The sequence below is a fragment of the Botryllus schlosseri genome, chromosome 2 (genome assembly GCF_051294905.1).
Source record: "Botryllus schlosseri isolate E-star chromosome 2, Bs_hap1, whole genome shotgun sequence".
NCBI lineage: Eukaryota > Metazoa > Chordata > Ascidiacea > Stolidobranchia > Styelidae > Botryllus > Botryllus schlosseri.
In genome coordinates, this window is record NC_137237.1 from 987546 (window position 1) to 1005137 (window position 17592).

Here is a 17592-nt window from a genome sequence, read left to right on the forward strand (position 1 = left end):
GAGATAAATTAAAGAAAATGTCGAGAGAATTCAAGGATCATTATATATATATATAATTAAATATTGAACATAGCAAGAAAGTAAACAGGTATTCAAATTTAATTGACGGAACACTCTGATATTTTCACTCCCATATCGCGCATTTGTAGTTTTCCCTCCACTGTCTCTCAAAATTGCCCCCTCCATGCGATATCGTCCACTTTGGGGGCCACTGGTCTAGATTCAGTTGGTTGAAACTGTCATTCTTTTTGCCCTGTGTCTTGTCTCCAAATTTATTGATCCAATTTGGAAAAAAAGAACGAGGCCATATATGGAATCAGTGCCATCCAAAAACCGGAAAACTTTATCTGCCAAAATATGTTTTGACCAGTGTTATTGGTATTTGTCTACTAATGTTCGTGAATGACTGATTTCCAAATTATGTACATCTAAAGTTACGGGATATGTATATGTATTGTTCGCAAATAGGTCGATAGGAGAACTGATGCAGTAAGAAACTATAAGACTCGTCAGTGATAACAACCAGAGCTCATAATTTATATCCTCTATCAATGGAGTGCCATGTAGCACTGATTCCGAAAATCGGAAAAGCAACAACGTCAGGACACCAGAATCTTTCAAGATCGTAATTAGGGCTGGGCACAATGATTCGAGTACTCGAATTTGAATCGAGCATTAATTCTAATGATTCGAGTCGAGTAGTAAAAGACTAATTTTTCGAGTACTGAAAATATACGCTTCTCGTAACTGAAAGTTAATTTGCTAATGAGAATTATTGAGTTGATACTATTTTCCACTTAGGAGGCCTTGAAACCTTGATTGGCCGTGTCTCAGCATACCAGACACAGTATAAAGCTACGAACGTTACTGGAAATTACACATTTCCGAAGTCATGATAATCTCACAACATTGTCAAGAAGTGCAATGAAATCGGTATGGTCAAAAAAATACTAAAGTATCTCTAATGTGACGGATAACAGTCATTATGTTCTTTGTGGTGGCATAAAAGGTACAAATTTGAACTTCGACATATTACATTCCGCTGTGACGTCATAATGAGTGATACTCGATTACTCGACTCGACTCGAAGCATAATACGTGATTCAGAATCGAATCACTCAGGTACTCGATTTTACCCAGCCCTAGTAATATGACAATCGGTTATATGTTATTCATACCTCATTGAAGCGAAGTGATTAATATGCCTCGCCAATTATGTCGGAGTAACACATCCACCAATAGTAGCGTCGTATGAATTGTGAAATTGCGACGATCAACGTTTAGTGCGGACCAAATACCTTCCCTGGCTTATGTAACTGATGTTGTTTTCCACACCTACCTTCAAGTAGTCCACTAAAGACGAAAATCGTGTTTCGCCAATTTTCCCCCTCGCGGGGGATGTCAATCAGGTAAACAGGACTGTCGGGTGCTATATCGTTATTTCACACTCCTTCATTGCATGAAAATGAGTGAAATACACCAATACCTACGGATATATATCCCAGGGGTAAGTTCTGTTTTCATTAGTCACCCCGAGAAATTCCAAAGCGCTGGTAAGCGTAGAGAACCCAATACACCCTTGGGATATGTATCACATAAAGAGTGTCACTCATTTACACCCTTCCTACGTCCCTACGTGCAAGCATCATTGGGATTAAATGTAGTGTTTGATTTATACCGTGGTATAAATCTGAGGTAGGTTCTGCGGTGTATATTCACACCCGTATATCACGGGTGGTACACGGGTGTGGATACACACTTTTTTCTCTCAGGCAGTATTTTCCAACCAAAGATTGTATAGTGCACCTTCTTACGAGGCCTGCTCGCAAATAGCACTAAAAAGTATTTAACTGAATCAGCTACTCGTTCAGGCTTTCTATCTTTGAGAATGTGATTCTAAAAGGGAATCTGCATCCTCAATCACGAACCACACTTCACGTCACTGTTTATAACGAAAAGTCAATTCCCTGATAAGATGCGGACTTTTCATTATATCGCAATCTTGTGGTGTTTTGAACTGATGAAGATTTCAATAAAACGACTGACTGATTAAATTATGCTTTTAATGCGGTCTATCACAGCAGTAGTATTATTATCCTTTTTATACGCCCCGCCCCTCAGGCTATTTAGAATGTAAACACTCTCATAATATAATTTGCGTCGGACTATGCCCGGTTTATGATGTCATCACAGAGGAATTAGGCGATTGCAATGTTTTGTGAATTTCAATACCTATTTTCCATTTGTATTTAGCAATATGTATTGAATACCTTTGCGATTTTGAGCGCTGCGACTCGATAATATCAATCCCTACGCTTCTGATGTATGATTTTTTGTGATAAGGACCTTGGTAACATTCAGAGTCTGCAACGATTGTTTGGATATACATTATAGCAATTCCCTCACTAAACTATAGGCGGTTATATTACTCTATTGGTCAGAGATAACTCATCCGTCCATATTTTTAAACTTGATTTTATGTATACAAGTTACGGTCTCTGCAGGCTCCACATTTTACGACTTATTTTCATTAGACGCAGGCAAGCGATTCTCAAGTTCAGAGCTACGGAAACAAATCACTCGCATGTGCACGTTTCGAAGTCGTAACAGCTTAGTAGCATATACGCGAATCCCAAGGCGAAAATAATCGAACTAACAATAGCCGCAGGCGTGCGATTCGCAGGGCATTATTTATACAAACACTTTCGATACCTGTACGCGAACCCCAGCGTCATAACGATAAGGTCTAATTAGCGCGTTCTGAAACCGTAAATTTAGTCAACATCATTGAGATAGCCCTGATTTAAAGATGATGATCGAATGAGACGATAGCACTCACCAAGGTTATACTATCTTAACCTTAAACTACTCTCTACTTCACAAAATATAAAGTTATAAAAGTAAATAATCCAGTGATCTATTTTCAATCACTATATTTTTCATTAATCAAAACTAAGAACTGTTAGTAGACAAACCCTAGGACCGATGCAAGACGGCGTGAAACAGCGCTTTCGCTCGATTCTTGTAGTGACCACATTTCATACGATTCAGTCCTTTTCATGTCACTAGAATAAGGGTGATTAAACCGACAGTGAAACGCCGCCAGCGTCTTATAACGTAATAATGTAAGCTGCGTCGGGCGCTGCTATAATGTTAGGAGCGAATATAGTAGAAAGTACACGTCTGGACACCTGTATGCAGATGCGCATACTACCGTAGTAAAACGCATAACAGAATGCACGCAAAATTCGATATTGCTTTGTGATGATTTTGATGTTGTTCCATACCGATTGGGAAGATAGGACTCCTAATTTCCTAACTAACTACATAATCCCTAGTAACATAGTCGGACGCATAACGGAATTTACGCAAAATCGGTATTGCTCTGCGATAATTTTGACCACTATGTTTTGATAATAACTTGCTTCCGAGAAATAAATAACATTCATTATACGTTAGATGATACTTTTCCTTGATATTCTATTATGTGTATTTAGGGCTTATGCGACATCACCATGTTGGCGACAGGCCTGATTTGAACACACTAATTTCGCGAATTAAACTTATCGCTCAACACGGACACTCAATGAAGAGCGCCCCGGAGACCCACATAAATGCTCCACAATTCTTGACATATAATATACTGAGCATATAATAAGATGACAAAACCTATACTTGAGTACTCCGAAATGTACAAGTACTTTACCTTTTCACGACGTTTTTGTAAGATGAATACTAATTTTATTGAAAAATAAAAATTATGTTCTCAAGTAGGTTTTTGTCTACACGCACCAACAACTCAAGTAGTTATGACATGGGAATGATTCATTAAGTATAGCGCAAGCAGGCCAAACCTATAATTGAGTGCTCCAAAATGTACAAGTACTTCGCTATGTACTCCGTCCACGTAAAAAGTGACTAGGTTTTAGACTACTTTATCGATTTTAAATGTTGCACAAATACCACAAACTTTGCCTGCTTTCAGAGCTGGCAACTAAATGCAAGACAGACTTTACGCAAAAGTCTCTATTCTGAAAACTTTATCAAGTTAATAGTTTAAAAACTTATACTTGAGCACTATGAAATGTACAAGTACTTTACCTTAACACGACGTTTTTTGTTAAATGAATACTAATTTTATTGAAAAAATAAAAAATAAAAAAGAGCGAAAAATTACATGTTATCCCGGAACGCAACAAGAAAATTCGTATGAATTTGTAAACTAATTATTCATGACATAATATTAATTCTACTTGTATACTTTTTCATATTTTATAACAATTTTAGTAGTACTTAAATAAAATTCGGAATATAAACTAATCGAAAAATTCGGTAACCAATTTCGCATAGGCTTGCATACAAATGAGGAAAGTTACATCAACGCGTGTTAACTAATTGTATTATGTAGCTTGTAATTCATGCAAGTTTCGAAACTTCTACACTGAGTCTTTTAAAGTAGATAGAATCGAAAAATCTAATCGAAAATATTTACGAAGTTTGGATGCGACATATTTGGTTTTTTTTTTTAAATTATTCATATCCATGATTCGAAATACTTTTGACTAACTTATGTTGTCGACATAAGATAAGCGTGAAGTGTACAAATTTCGATGTTGCGCAAATACCACAAACTTTGCTTGCTTTCAGAGCCGGCAACTAAATGCAAGACAGACTTTACGCAAAAGTTGCTATTCTGAAAATTTTGTCAAGGTAATGGTTTGAAAACTTATACTTGAGCACTACGAAATGTACAAGTACTTTATCTTTACACGACGTTTTTTGTAAAATGAATACTAATTTTATTGAAAAAATAAAAAAGAGCGAAAAATTACATTTTATCCCGGAGCGCAACAAGAAAAATCGTATGAATTTGTAAACTGACATAATAATAATTCTACTTGTACACTTTTTCACATTTTATAACACTTTAAGTAGTACTTAACAGTTTCAGTTATAAATAAAATACGGAATATAAACTAATCGAAAAATTCGGTAACCAATTTCGCGTAGGCTATGCATACAAATGAGGAAAGTTACATCAACGCGTGTTAACTATCGAGTTATCGAATGATTTTTTCCTTACATCAAAACAACTAGAGTGTGTAACTACATTAAAAAACGTATCTAAATGAGCTCCAGGGCATTGTGATTATGCAGCATACCAAATTTCATCACACATTGCATGATGGAACAACTTTAAAACTAACGCAGTTCTATAGCAACTTTTGCCTAAATCTGTTTTCGCTAGCGTGTACATATACATAGTCAGCTTTAATAACAGAATTATCATGCTAATATGTGACTCCTCACCCTGAAACTTGGTACGTAGTTGTAGGACACTGGCATTTTACTTATTCTAGACATGCAAAAATAAATCATGCAGGTATTAGTATTAAGCTCTACTCAGTAAACTGCGATCTGAAATAAGTCGTAGGGATGGTACCACAAAAAATAACTATTCATCGTTTTGTATGGCCACATATTGTAGTGTTGCGACATAGAGCGGGCGCATCAGTGCAAGTTTTGAAAGCTGGAAAAGATACGCTCGTATTATTTGATTCGGATATTAATCCTGTGGAATCTCAAGTTATTCGTAGTCATTGGAAGGATAATTGCATCATAGATGTGCAGGAAAAAGAGATCTTTCGATTTGTGGGTGTCGTCAATATTCAACGAAAATCCGGCCATATAATTGTGCGCGGGTCCCATTGTTGAAATTGAATTGATCAGCGTGACGTTTTACATACTGCGCTGTATCGAAAGCATCAATGCCAGTTGAATATCGTCGAATGACTGTCTATAATGTTAATGACATACAAGAGTCCTAGTTATCTAAGCTGTGGATTTGCATAGCTGCTTGTCGATATATATGGATACAAGAATGGAACTCGTGAAGCGACATCGAAACATCAAGCGATCTGGAGGATTTCAGCAAGTGAATCGATGCAATGACGCACAATGATATCATTGATATATTATGCTCTTTTTCGAAATAAATGAACTCGTACACTATGCAATGCTATTTCAATCAGACTGATTAAGTATCAGCTAAAGTATAAGACACGAAAAAAGCTCGGCACTGAATCGTTATATTATGGGAATCGATTCGACTTCTCGGAATCGTAATTAAATGAATGTATCGACAGACAACAAGTTAGTTGAAAAGTAAAACTAAGCACCAACGAATATCCGTGAAAGGGTTGTAATCTCGGTGAAATAGTGTGCGACACATTTTTCCACAAGTCGAATGCATGTCGGTTCATACTAAGACCATGTTACGGCCAAATATGTGTGTTTTTCTGTCTCCAAGTCAGCTACCCCCACATTGAATGTACAGAGTCGGTGCATGTATGAGACTTCAGAACATTTGAAAGTTATGCAAATTCCAGGATCCTCATTTTCAAAGTAGCTTAGATCTCGAAATAAGCTCTGACTCGCTATTTTCCTCAAAGCATGGAATTATCACGAGTATCACCTTCGATCGTTGAAGAAAAGGATGAGATTATATCCGAAGCATATTCCTTGACCAGGAATTTTATCATGTACGAACTCGATGGCTCATGCGTTAAGGTGAATACGAAAGCAGAGAGAACCTTACGTCGAGTTGGGGATGAAATGTTCGAGCAACATCGAACTGTCCTAAACGCAGTCTCCAAACGTCTCCGCTATAGCGATGTTGAAGTCAATGAAAAATATGAAGAATATTTACCCAATGAGCGAATGTTCCTGATGATAGCTGATGAAATTTGCAAAGATACCAAAGAAAATTGGGGTAGGATTGTCTCCCTTTTTGTGCTGGGTAGCATTCTTGCTCGCAAGAACGAGGATGAACATCATGGGGAGCATATAGAAGCTATCATACAGACAGTCGGAAATTACATTGCTAGCAGAAGACTAAAGTAGATAGTGCGAAATGGAGGATGGGTGGGTGATTTACATGCTTTGCTTATGATTTATAAATTATCTTTTAGCATGAGATATATATTGTATCCGCTCCCCAGAGCCCATATCATCTCTCGATGATGAAACTCAGCTTTACCTTCCAATTCGGTTCCCGATACGATAACTTTCATCCGTATGATCATTAAGGCTTCTATTTTTGTTGTAGGATGGCTTTGTAGAATTCTTTGATAATACCGCTTTCGACTACAATAAAGTTTGGCAGGGACTCGTGTTTGTCGGGATCGGACTGGCATCTATTGCAATGGCATTATCAAGATAATGGATGTTCGCGTGTTTTGTCTCATGTAATATTTTAAGAATAAAATTCTTCATCGTTTAATCGCATCCATTTTACTGTAGGACCTATACAGTTTCTTCTGAGGATACTCGAAGGATTGCCCCATATGGAAACCTTCTTTATACTTTTAATTTTTCAAATTTCTACAGCTACGTAAGGAAATTGTTAGGATTACCCAGAATACATTGCAGGTCAAATTTGATTCGATTACGAGCATTATAGCGACAGAGATTTACGATAGTGTAAAATGACCTACCTTACGACATCAAATTTCGTCTTCTCTCCAAGTGGGTATATCATGTTCTATAATATTGTCCATACCGAACAAATATAAATTTGCCTGTGCTGTTGCTTTGCAAGAATACTTTGCTCACATAGTAACCAATTTCTGGTGGATCCCGAATCGATATAGACAGAAATGCGAAAAGGTACATTGACATGTCTTAACTTCTGCCATAGAAGTTGCGTTTCTGACTACTTAAAAGTTGCTAGAGCTCACGCTGTTTTATCGTCGTATTGATGTTCGTTTTGAAAAGTAGCATGCTCAATGGTTCATGTTCACATTATTCAGTTTAATTAGGTTTTGCGCAAAGAAAAATAAAATTCACGCAAAAGTCGGTATTGCTCCGCGATGATTTTGATGTTGTTCCATACCGATGTGGGAGGTAGTACACTTAATTTCGAAAAGTACGCAGATAACTACTTCTACTAAATTCTTACACTTCTAAGCTTCTACACTGAATCTTGTGAAGTATATAGAAAAGGAAAACTAACGAATAATTCATGAAGTTCCGATAGGCTATATTTGAGGTAATGATTCCCATGCGAATGAAAAGTAAGAGCAGAAGGTTAGTATATCAACGAAATCATTACTTCTTGTACTTTAGTAGGACTTTACTGCTACAATGTACTTTTTTCAGTGGACCAGTGGTCTTGGTGAGTGTTGTCAGTTTCATCTCTATCCTACGAAAAGCTACTTGAGTACTTCACGGGTTCGTATCATCGCAAATAATATATTCTAAACATGTTTAGATAGCGAGGAGTTGTAATTATAGGTGAAAGGGACAAATTTTATCTAAAACTGAAACTGTAAAGTACCGATAAAGTAGTCTAGAGTATTTTTTATGTTTATTCAGCTCAATGAATATCTTCATTTGGCCTGCTTACTACATTTTAAAGATTTTCTACGCTAGAAAAATCGCTGTAACATGATAAGTATATTATAATTAATCTTATCAGCGCGGCACAGTACATTCGAGTAAATTCATTAAATTAGCTTATGTTTATGAAATTATTTGGTTTCCGAATTCTATCTAAAACTGAAACCGACGAGTATCGGTAAAAGCAGTCTTAAACCGTAGTCACTTATTACGTGGAGAGAGGCGATAGCGAAGTACTCGTGCATTTTGTACTACTCAAGTATAGGTTTTATCTGCTTGCACTAAACTTAATCAAGTGATTAACTATTTACACTGCATCTAATTCTATTTCAGAGTATTCAGTTTTCAGGTAAACTATACCTGCAATACTTACTTTTTAACTCACTTGGAAATCATCACGTCTTGTACTTTACTAGAAATTTACTGCTACTAAATGTTGGAATGTACTGTTTTCAGCGGTCTTCATGAGTGGTGCAAGTTTCATCTATATCCTACGACGCATTTTCGCGCTGCAGAATGACTTATCGCAATAAAAATAACAAAAATACTTCGAGAATTTGCGAACTCTCACTGCGCGATATTTGAGTTTTACGATGAGTGATAACTCTATCATAGATGTGAAGGGGGAAGAGATCTTTCGGTTTGTGGGTGTCGTTAATATTCAACGAAAATCCGGCTACATAATCGTGCGGGGGAGCCATTGTTGAATTTGAATTGATCAACGTAGCGCTATTCATATTGCGCTGTACCGAAAGCTTCAATGGTCCTGGTGTAGTTGTTCCTAATCCAGACATTCTGCTCGTACGGATGACAGCAAAGCGAAACCACGAAACCTCGAAACATCAATCGATCTGGAGGATTTCAAGCAGCGAATCGACGCAATGACGGGTAACGATATCGTTGATATACTAACCTTCTGCTCTTACTTTTCATTCGCATGGGAATCATTACCTCAAATATAGCCTATCGGAACTTCATGAATTATTCGTTAGTTTTCCTTTTCTATATACTTCACAAGATTCAGTGTAGAAGCTTAGAAGTGTAAGAATTTAGTAGAAGTAGTTATCTGCGTACTTTTCGAAATTAAGTGTACTACCTCCCAAATCGGTATGGAACAACATCAAAATCATCGCGGAGCAATACCGACTTTTGCGTGAATTTTATTTTTCTTTGCGCAAAACCTAATTAAACTGAATAATGTGAACATGAACCATTGAGCATGCTACTTTTCAAAACGAACATCAATACGACGATAAAACAGCGTGAGCTCTAGCAACTTTTAAGTGGTCAGAAACGCAACTTCTATGGCAGAAGTTAAGACATGTCAATGTACCTTTTCGCATTTCTGTCTATATCAATTCGGGATCCACCAGAAATTGGTTACTATGTGAGCAAAGTATTCTTGCAAAGCAACAGCACAGGCAAATTTATATTTGTTCGGTATGGACAATATTATAGAACATGATATACCCACTTGGAGAGAAGACGAAATTTGATGTCGTAAGGTAGGTCATTTTACACTATCGTAAATCTCTGTCGCTATAATGCTCGTAATCGAATCAAATTTGACCTGCAATGTATTCTGGGTAATCCTAACAATTTCCTTACGTAGCTGTAGAAATTTGAAAAATTAAAAGTATAAAGAAGGTTTCCATATGGGGCAATCCTTCGAGTATCCTCAGAAGAAACTGTATAGGTCCTACAGTAAAATGGATGCGATTAAACGATGAAGAATTTTATTCTTAAAATATTACATGAGACAAAACACGCGAACATCCATTATCTTGATAATGCCATTGCAATAGATGTCAGTCCGATCCCGACAAACACGAGTCCCTGCCAAACTTTATTGTAGTCGAAAGCGGTATTATCAAAGAATTCTACAAAGCCATCCTACAACAAAAATAGAAGCCTTAATGATCATACGGATGAAAGTTATCGTATCGGGAACCGAATTGGAAGGTAAAGCTGAGTTTCATCATCGAGAGATGATATGGGCTCTGGGGAGCGGATACAATATATATCTCATGCTAAAAGATAATTTATAAATCATAAGCAAAGCATGTAAATCACCCACCCATCCTCCATTTCGCACTATCTACTTTAGTCTTCTGCTAGCAATGTAATTTCCGACTGTCTGTATGATAGCTTCTATATGCTCCCCATGATGTTCATCCTCGTTCTTGCGAGCAAGAATGCTACCCAGCACAAAAAGGGAGACAATCCTACCCCAATTTTCTTTGGTATCTTTGCAAATTTCATCAGCTATCATCAGGAACATTCGCTCATTGGGTAAATATTCTTCATATTTTTCATTGACTTCAACATCGCTATAGCGGAGACGTTTGGAGACTGCGTTTAGGACAGTTCGATGTTGCTCGAACATTTCATCCCCAACTCGACGTAAGGTTCTCTCTGCTTTCGTATTCACCTTAACGCATGAGCCATCGAGTTCGTACATGATAAAATTCCTGGTCAAGGAATATGCTTCGGATATAATCTCATCCTTTTCTTCAACGATCGAAGGTGATACTCGTGATAATTCCATGCTTTGAGGAAAATAGCGAGTCAGAGCTTATTTCGAGATCTAAGCTACTTTGAAAATGAGGATCCTAGAATTTGCATAACTTTCAAATGTTCTGAAGTCTCATACATGCACCGACTCTGTACATTCAATGTGGGGGTAGCTGACTTGGAGACAGAAAAACACACATATTTGGCCGTAACATGGTCTTAGTATGAACCGACATGCATTCGACTTGTGGAAAAATGTGTCGCACACTATTTCACCGAGATTACAACCCTTTCACGGATATTCGTTGGTGCTTAGTTTTACTTTTCAACTAACTTGTTGTCTGTCGATACATTCATTTAATTACGATTCCGAGAAGTCGAATCGATTCCCATAATATAACGATTCAGTGCCGAGCTTTTTTCGTGTCTTATACTTTAGCTGATACTTAATCAGTCTGATTGAAATAGCATTGCATAGTGTACGAGTTCATTTATTTCGAAAAAGAGCATAATATATCAATGATATCATTGTGCGTCATTGCATCGATTCACTTGCTGAAATCCTCCAGATCGCTTGATGTTTCGATGTCGCTTCACGAGTTCCATTCTTGTATCCATATATATCGACAAGCAGCTATGCAAATCCACAGCTTAGATAACTAGGACTCTTGTATGTCATTAACATTATAGACAGTCATTCGACGATATTCAACTGGCATTGATGCTTTCGATACAGCGCAGTATGTAAAACGTCACGCTGATCAATTCAATTTCAACAATGGGACCCGCGCACAATTATATGGCCGGATTTTCGTTGAATATTGACGACTCCCACAAATCGAAAGATCTCTTTTTCCTGCACATCTATGATGCAATTATCCTTCCAATGACTACGAATAACTTGAGATTCCACAGGATTAATATCCGAATCAAATAATACGAGCGTATCTTTTCCAGCTTTCAAAACTTGCACTGATGCGCCCGCTCTATGTCGCAACACTACAATATGTGGCCATACAAAACGATGTATAGTTATTTTTTGTGGTACCATCCCTACGACTTATTTCAGATCGCAGTTTACTGAGTAGAGCTTAATACTAATACCTGCATGATTTATTTTTGCATGTCTAGAATAAGTAAAATGCCAGTGTCCTACAACTACGTACCAAGTTTCAGGGTGAGGAGTCACATATTAGCATGATAATTCTGTTATTAAAGCTGACTATGTATATGTACACGCTAGCGAAAACAGATTTAGGCAAAAGTTGCTATAGAACTGCGTTAGTTTTAAAGTTGTTCCATCATGCAATGTGTGATGAAATTTGGTATGCTGCATAATCACAATGCCCTGGAGCTCATTTAGATACGTTTTTTTAATGTAGTTACACATTCTAGTTGTTTTGATGTAAGGAAAAAATCATTCGATAACTCGATAGTTAACACGCGTTGATGTAACTTTCCTCATTTGTATGCATAGCCTACGCGAAATTGGTTACCGAATTTTTCGATTAGTTTATATTCCGTATTTTATTTATAACTGAAACTGTTAAGTACTACTTAAAGTGTTATAAAATGTGAAAAAGTGTACAAGTAGAATTATTATTATGTCAGTTTACAAATTCATACGATTTTTCTTGTTGCGCTCCGGGATAAAATGTAATTTTTCGCTCTTTTTTATTTTTTCAATAAAATTAGTATTCATTTTACAAAAAACGTCGTGTAAAGATAAAGTACTTGTACATTTCGTAGTGCTCAAGTATAAGTTTTCAAACCATTACCTTGACAAAATTTTCAGAATAGCAACTTTTGCGTAAAGTCTGTCTTGCATTTAGTTGCCGGCTCTGAAAGCAAGCAAAGTTTGTGGTATTTGCGCAACATCGAAATTTGTACACTTCACGCTTATCTTATGTCGACAACATAAGTTAGTCAAAAGTATTTCGAATCAGGGATATGAATAATTTAAAAAAAAAACCAAATATGTCGCATCCAAACTTCGTAAATATTTTCGATTAGATTTTTCGATTCTATCTACTTTAAAAGACTCAGTGTAGAAGTTTCGAAACTTGCATGAATTACAAGCTACATAATACAATTAGTTAACACGCGTTGATGTAACTTTCCTCATTTGTATGCAAGCCTATGCGAAATTGGTTACCGAATTTTTCGATTAGTTTATATTCCGAATTTTATTTAAGTACTACTAAAATTGTTATAAAATATGAAAAAGTATACAAGTAGAATTAATATTATGTCATGAATAATTAGTTTACAAATTCATACGAATTTTCTTGTTGCGTTCCGGGATAACATGTAATTTTTCGCTCTTTTTTATTTTTTATTTTTTCAATAAAATTAGTATTCATTTAACAAAAAACGTCGTGTTAAGGTAAAGTACTTGTACATTTCATAGTGCTCAAGTATAAGTTTTTAAACTATTAACTTGATAAAGTTTTCAGAATAGAGACTTTTGCGTAAAGTCTGTCTTGCATTTAGTTGCCAGCTCTGAAAGCAGGCAAAGTTTGTGGTATTTGTGCAACATTTAAAATCGATAAAGTAGTCTAAAACCTAGTCACTTTTTACGTGGACGGAGTACATAGCGAAGTACTTGTACATTTTGGAGCACTCAATTATAGGTTTGGCCTGCTTGCGCTATACTTAATGAATCATTCCTATGTCATAACTACTTGAGTTGTTGGTGCGTGTAGACAAAAACCTACTTGAGAACATAATTTTTATTTTTCAATAAAATTAGTATTCATCTTACAAAAACGTCGTGAAAAGGTAAAGTACTTGTACATTTCGGAGTACTCAAGTATAGGTTTTGTCATCTTATTATATGCTCAGTATATTATATGTCAAGAATTGTGGAGCATTTATGTGGGTCTCCGGGGCGCTCTTCATTGAGTGTCCGTGTTGAGCGATAAGTTTAATTCGCGAAATTAGTGTGTTCAAATCAGGCCTGTCGCCAACATGGTGATGTCGCATAAGCCCTAAATACACATAATAGAATATCAAGGAAAAGTATCATCTAACGTATAATGAATGTTATTTATTTCTCGGAAGCAAGTTATTATCAAAACATAGTGGTCAAAATTATCGCAGAGCAATACCGATTTTGCGTAAATTCCGTTATGCGTCCGACTATGTTACTAGGGATTATGTAGTTAGTTAGGAAATTAGGAGTCCTATCTTCCCAATCGGTATGGAACAACATCAAAATCATCACAAAGCAATATCGAATTTTGCGTGCATTCTGTTATGCGTTTTACTACGGTAGTATGCGCATCTGCATACAGGTGTCCAGACGTGTACTTTCTACTATATTCGCTCCTAACATTATAGCAGCGCCCGACGCAGCTTACATTATTACGTTATAAGACGCTGGCGGCGTTTCACTGTCGGTTTAATCACCCTTATTCTAGTGACATGAAAAGGACTGAATCGTATGAAATGTGGTCACTACAAGAATCGAGCGAAAGCGCTGTTTCACGCCGTCTTGCATCGGTCCTAGGGTTTGTCTACTAACAGTTCTTAGTTTTGATTAATGAAAAATATAGTGATTGAAAATAGATCACTGGATTATTTACTTTTATAACTTTATATTTTGTGAAGTAGAGAGTAGTTTAAGGTTAAGATAGTATAACCTTGGTGAGTGCTATCGTCTCACTCGATCATCATCTTTAAATCAGGGCTATCTCAATGATGTTGACTAAATTTACGGTTTCAGAACGCGCTAATTAGACCTTATCGTTATGACGCTGGGGTTCGCGTACAGGTATCGAAAGTGTTTGTATAAATAATGCCCTGCGAATCGCACGCCTGCGGCTATTGTTAGTTCGATTATTTTCGCCTTGGGATTCGCGTATATGCTACTAAGCTGTTACGACTTCGAAACGTGCACATGCGAGGGATTTGTTTCCGTAGCTCTGAACTTGAGAATCGCTTGCCTGCGTCTAATGAAAATAAGTCGTAAAATGTGGAGCCTGCAGAGACCGTAACTTGTATACATAAAATCAAGTTTAAAAATATGGACGGATGAGTTATCTCTGACCAATAGAGTAATATAACCGCCTATAGTTTAGTGAGGGAATTGCTATAATGTATATCCAAACAATCGTTGCAGACTCTGAATGTTACCAAGGTCCTTATCACAAAAAATCATACATCAGAAGCGTAGGGATTGATATTATCGAGTCGCAGCGCTCAAAATCGCAAAGGTATTCAATACATATTGCTAAATACACATGGAAAATAGGTATTGAAATTCACAAAACATTGCAATCGCCTAATTCCTCTGTGATGACATCATAAACCGGGCATAGTCCGACGCAAATTATATTATGAGAGTGTTTACATTCTAAATAGCCTGAGGGGCGGGGCGTATAAAAAGGATAATAATACTACTCACAGCACGCGTCAAAAATGTACGATTCCACCGGAGAAGTGAGAAAATCCCCAAAAAATCGTAACCTGACGCGCCATATGCGGAGCAGAATTATTCATGAGAATGTGCTCGTAGTCTTGTAATTTCAGAAAATCCGACGGAAGCGTTGGATCATCTCCTCCAGAAACGCGGGAAATTGATTTCTTCCCCGAATCGGACACCTCGCGATCAGGTTTTTCGATATAAAATTCATGAGAATGCGCACGCGACGCGACGATACTCACAGGATCTCAACTCCTCTTGTTATATTGCGGAGATTATCCGGATAACTTACGTCGATTCCGTCAATCACTAGCATACCTTGAGATACTAATAAGATAGTAATGAGATGTCGGGAATTTGAGTATCGCGGACGCTTTTTGCTTGGAAACTGTGTAAATGAAAGCTGTACTTTCTCTTCACGATATATTCTGACTCCTCCATCATCGTTCAATTATATGTCCAAGTTATTGAATTCGTATTTTTCTGTGAACAGTTATTCATCTACATCAGTGGTTATTAACCTTTAGTAATCTGGCAAACCCTTACGCTAATTTGCGAGGCTTTATCGAACCCCAAATTTTCGCCTATAGTCTACGACATTACACATCCAGCCCCTTGCTATACAGAATACTGGTGCGCAAAATGAACCATGCATCAACATTCAACAACATTGAAAGAACAAAACCATTGAAATATGATTTTCACACAAAAGATAATGAATTTACTGTAAATCGGTATGACTGACGCTGTATCAGTGTGTGTGTTGAGCTCCACCGAACCCCTGGGGCTCCTGCGAACCAGTACAGATAAGAACCAATGCTCTATACATATTGTGCATTTTCTGTCTATATTAACTATTCTGAATGTGGTGGAGAAAAAAAATAACATCGTTTGAAAGCGCCAGTTTTCAATAGGAATAATAATTGAGATAAATCTGGAAAGGCATCAATTATGACTGATTAGTGTCGGTTGAGGTTTCGCGAAACAGTAAAACTTCGAAAAGCCCGAAAAGTATAACTTCTTTCGACTGACACAGCCTTTTGAAACGTGTCGAAGTCCTCGCCGGTGTATCATTTAATATTACGCCATTAGCTGGGTATGCAGCCTGATCTGACATATCTATTTCGCCTATTACCGACAAGTACCACTTCATTTTATTCTTTCGTCCGTTAATGCTATCTTCCGTAACATTTCATTCAGCGTCCATGCTTCTTAATAAATGTTAAAGGCCAAGGTGGGTGTCTGATTTCAAAGACTACTCCAAGTCGTTTCGACACCTTCCTATCTTTTCAGTGTATCGCAATCTTGTGGCGTCTTGATGAAAAATATAGACTGAGCTGAACACACAATAGTAGTCAGCCAGCAGGCTTGTACAACTAGATAAATATAGTTGTATATAATTAGACTAAAAGATCGTAATGCCAGAATTCAAATTCTGATCTTATTTGTGATATTTCTAAGCTCTCATTTTCATTCTAATCTAATTCCTGATTTTCCTGAAAAGGCTGCAGGAGAACTGTATAGTGCGAAACGAGCCAAGCTTGCTGTACAGTAGGGCTCTTCAAAAATGACTTTTTTTCTCAAATCGTACTGGCTACTTGATAAAATTGTTAGGTTACCTCATTTAAGCCTACACACAAAATTTGGTTCAATTCCAGCCAGTAACCGCTTTGCTACAGGAGAAGAAAGTTTCTATTTAGTATATAAAAATAAATAATAAAAAATTTGAAAATTTTCTGTTCACCCCATGAAAATGTTAGGCTGTCTATAGAAACGATGCTCACCAAATTTGGTTCAATTACAACCAGGGGAAGCGGAGTTATTGCCGTTGAAAAATTTGGATTTGAATAAAATAGTATTTACGGTGACCGATTTTTGTTTATTTATTATAGTTGTGCTCACCGTAAATACTATTTTATTCAAATCCAAATTTTTCGACGGCAATAACTCCGCTTCCACAGGTTGGAATTGAATCAAATTCGGTGAACAGAACATTTTCAAATTTTTTATTATTTATTTTCATGCAATAAATAGAAACTTTCTTCTCCTGTAGCAAAGCGGTTACTGGCTGGAATCGAACCAAATTTTGTGTGTAGGCTTAAATTAGGTAACCTGACAATTTTATCAAGTAGCCAGTATGATTTTAGAAAAAAAGTCATTTTTGAAGAGCCCTACTGTACAGACATTTGCCATCCTCATGTTTGTGAATGAACTCCGATTTGATATGAACTGACCTTGATTTCTGTCGCATT

At 36.8% G+C, this 17592-nt stretch overlaps 1 protein-coding gene across 2 annotated transcripts in view; it reads right to left on the reverse strand.

Moving 5' to 3' along the window:
- Positions 1-17592, reverse strand: part of LOC145432883 (neuropeptides B/W receptor type 2-like) — a 94956-nt gene that overhangs the window by 10805 nt on the left and 66559 nt on the right. The gene's annotated exons all lie outside the window — the stretch shown is intronic.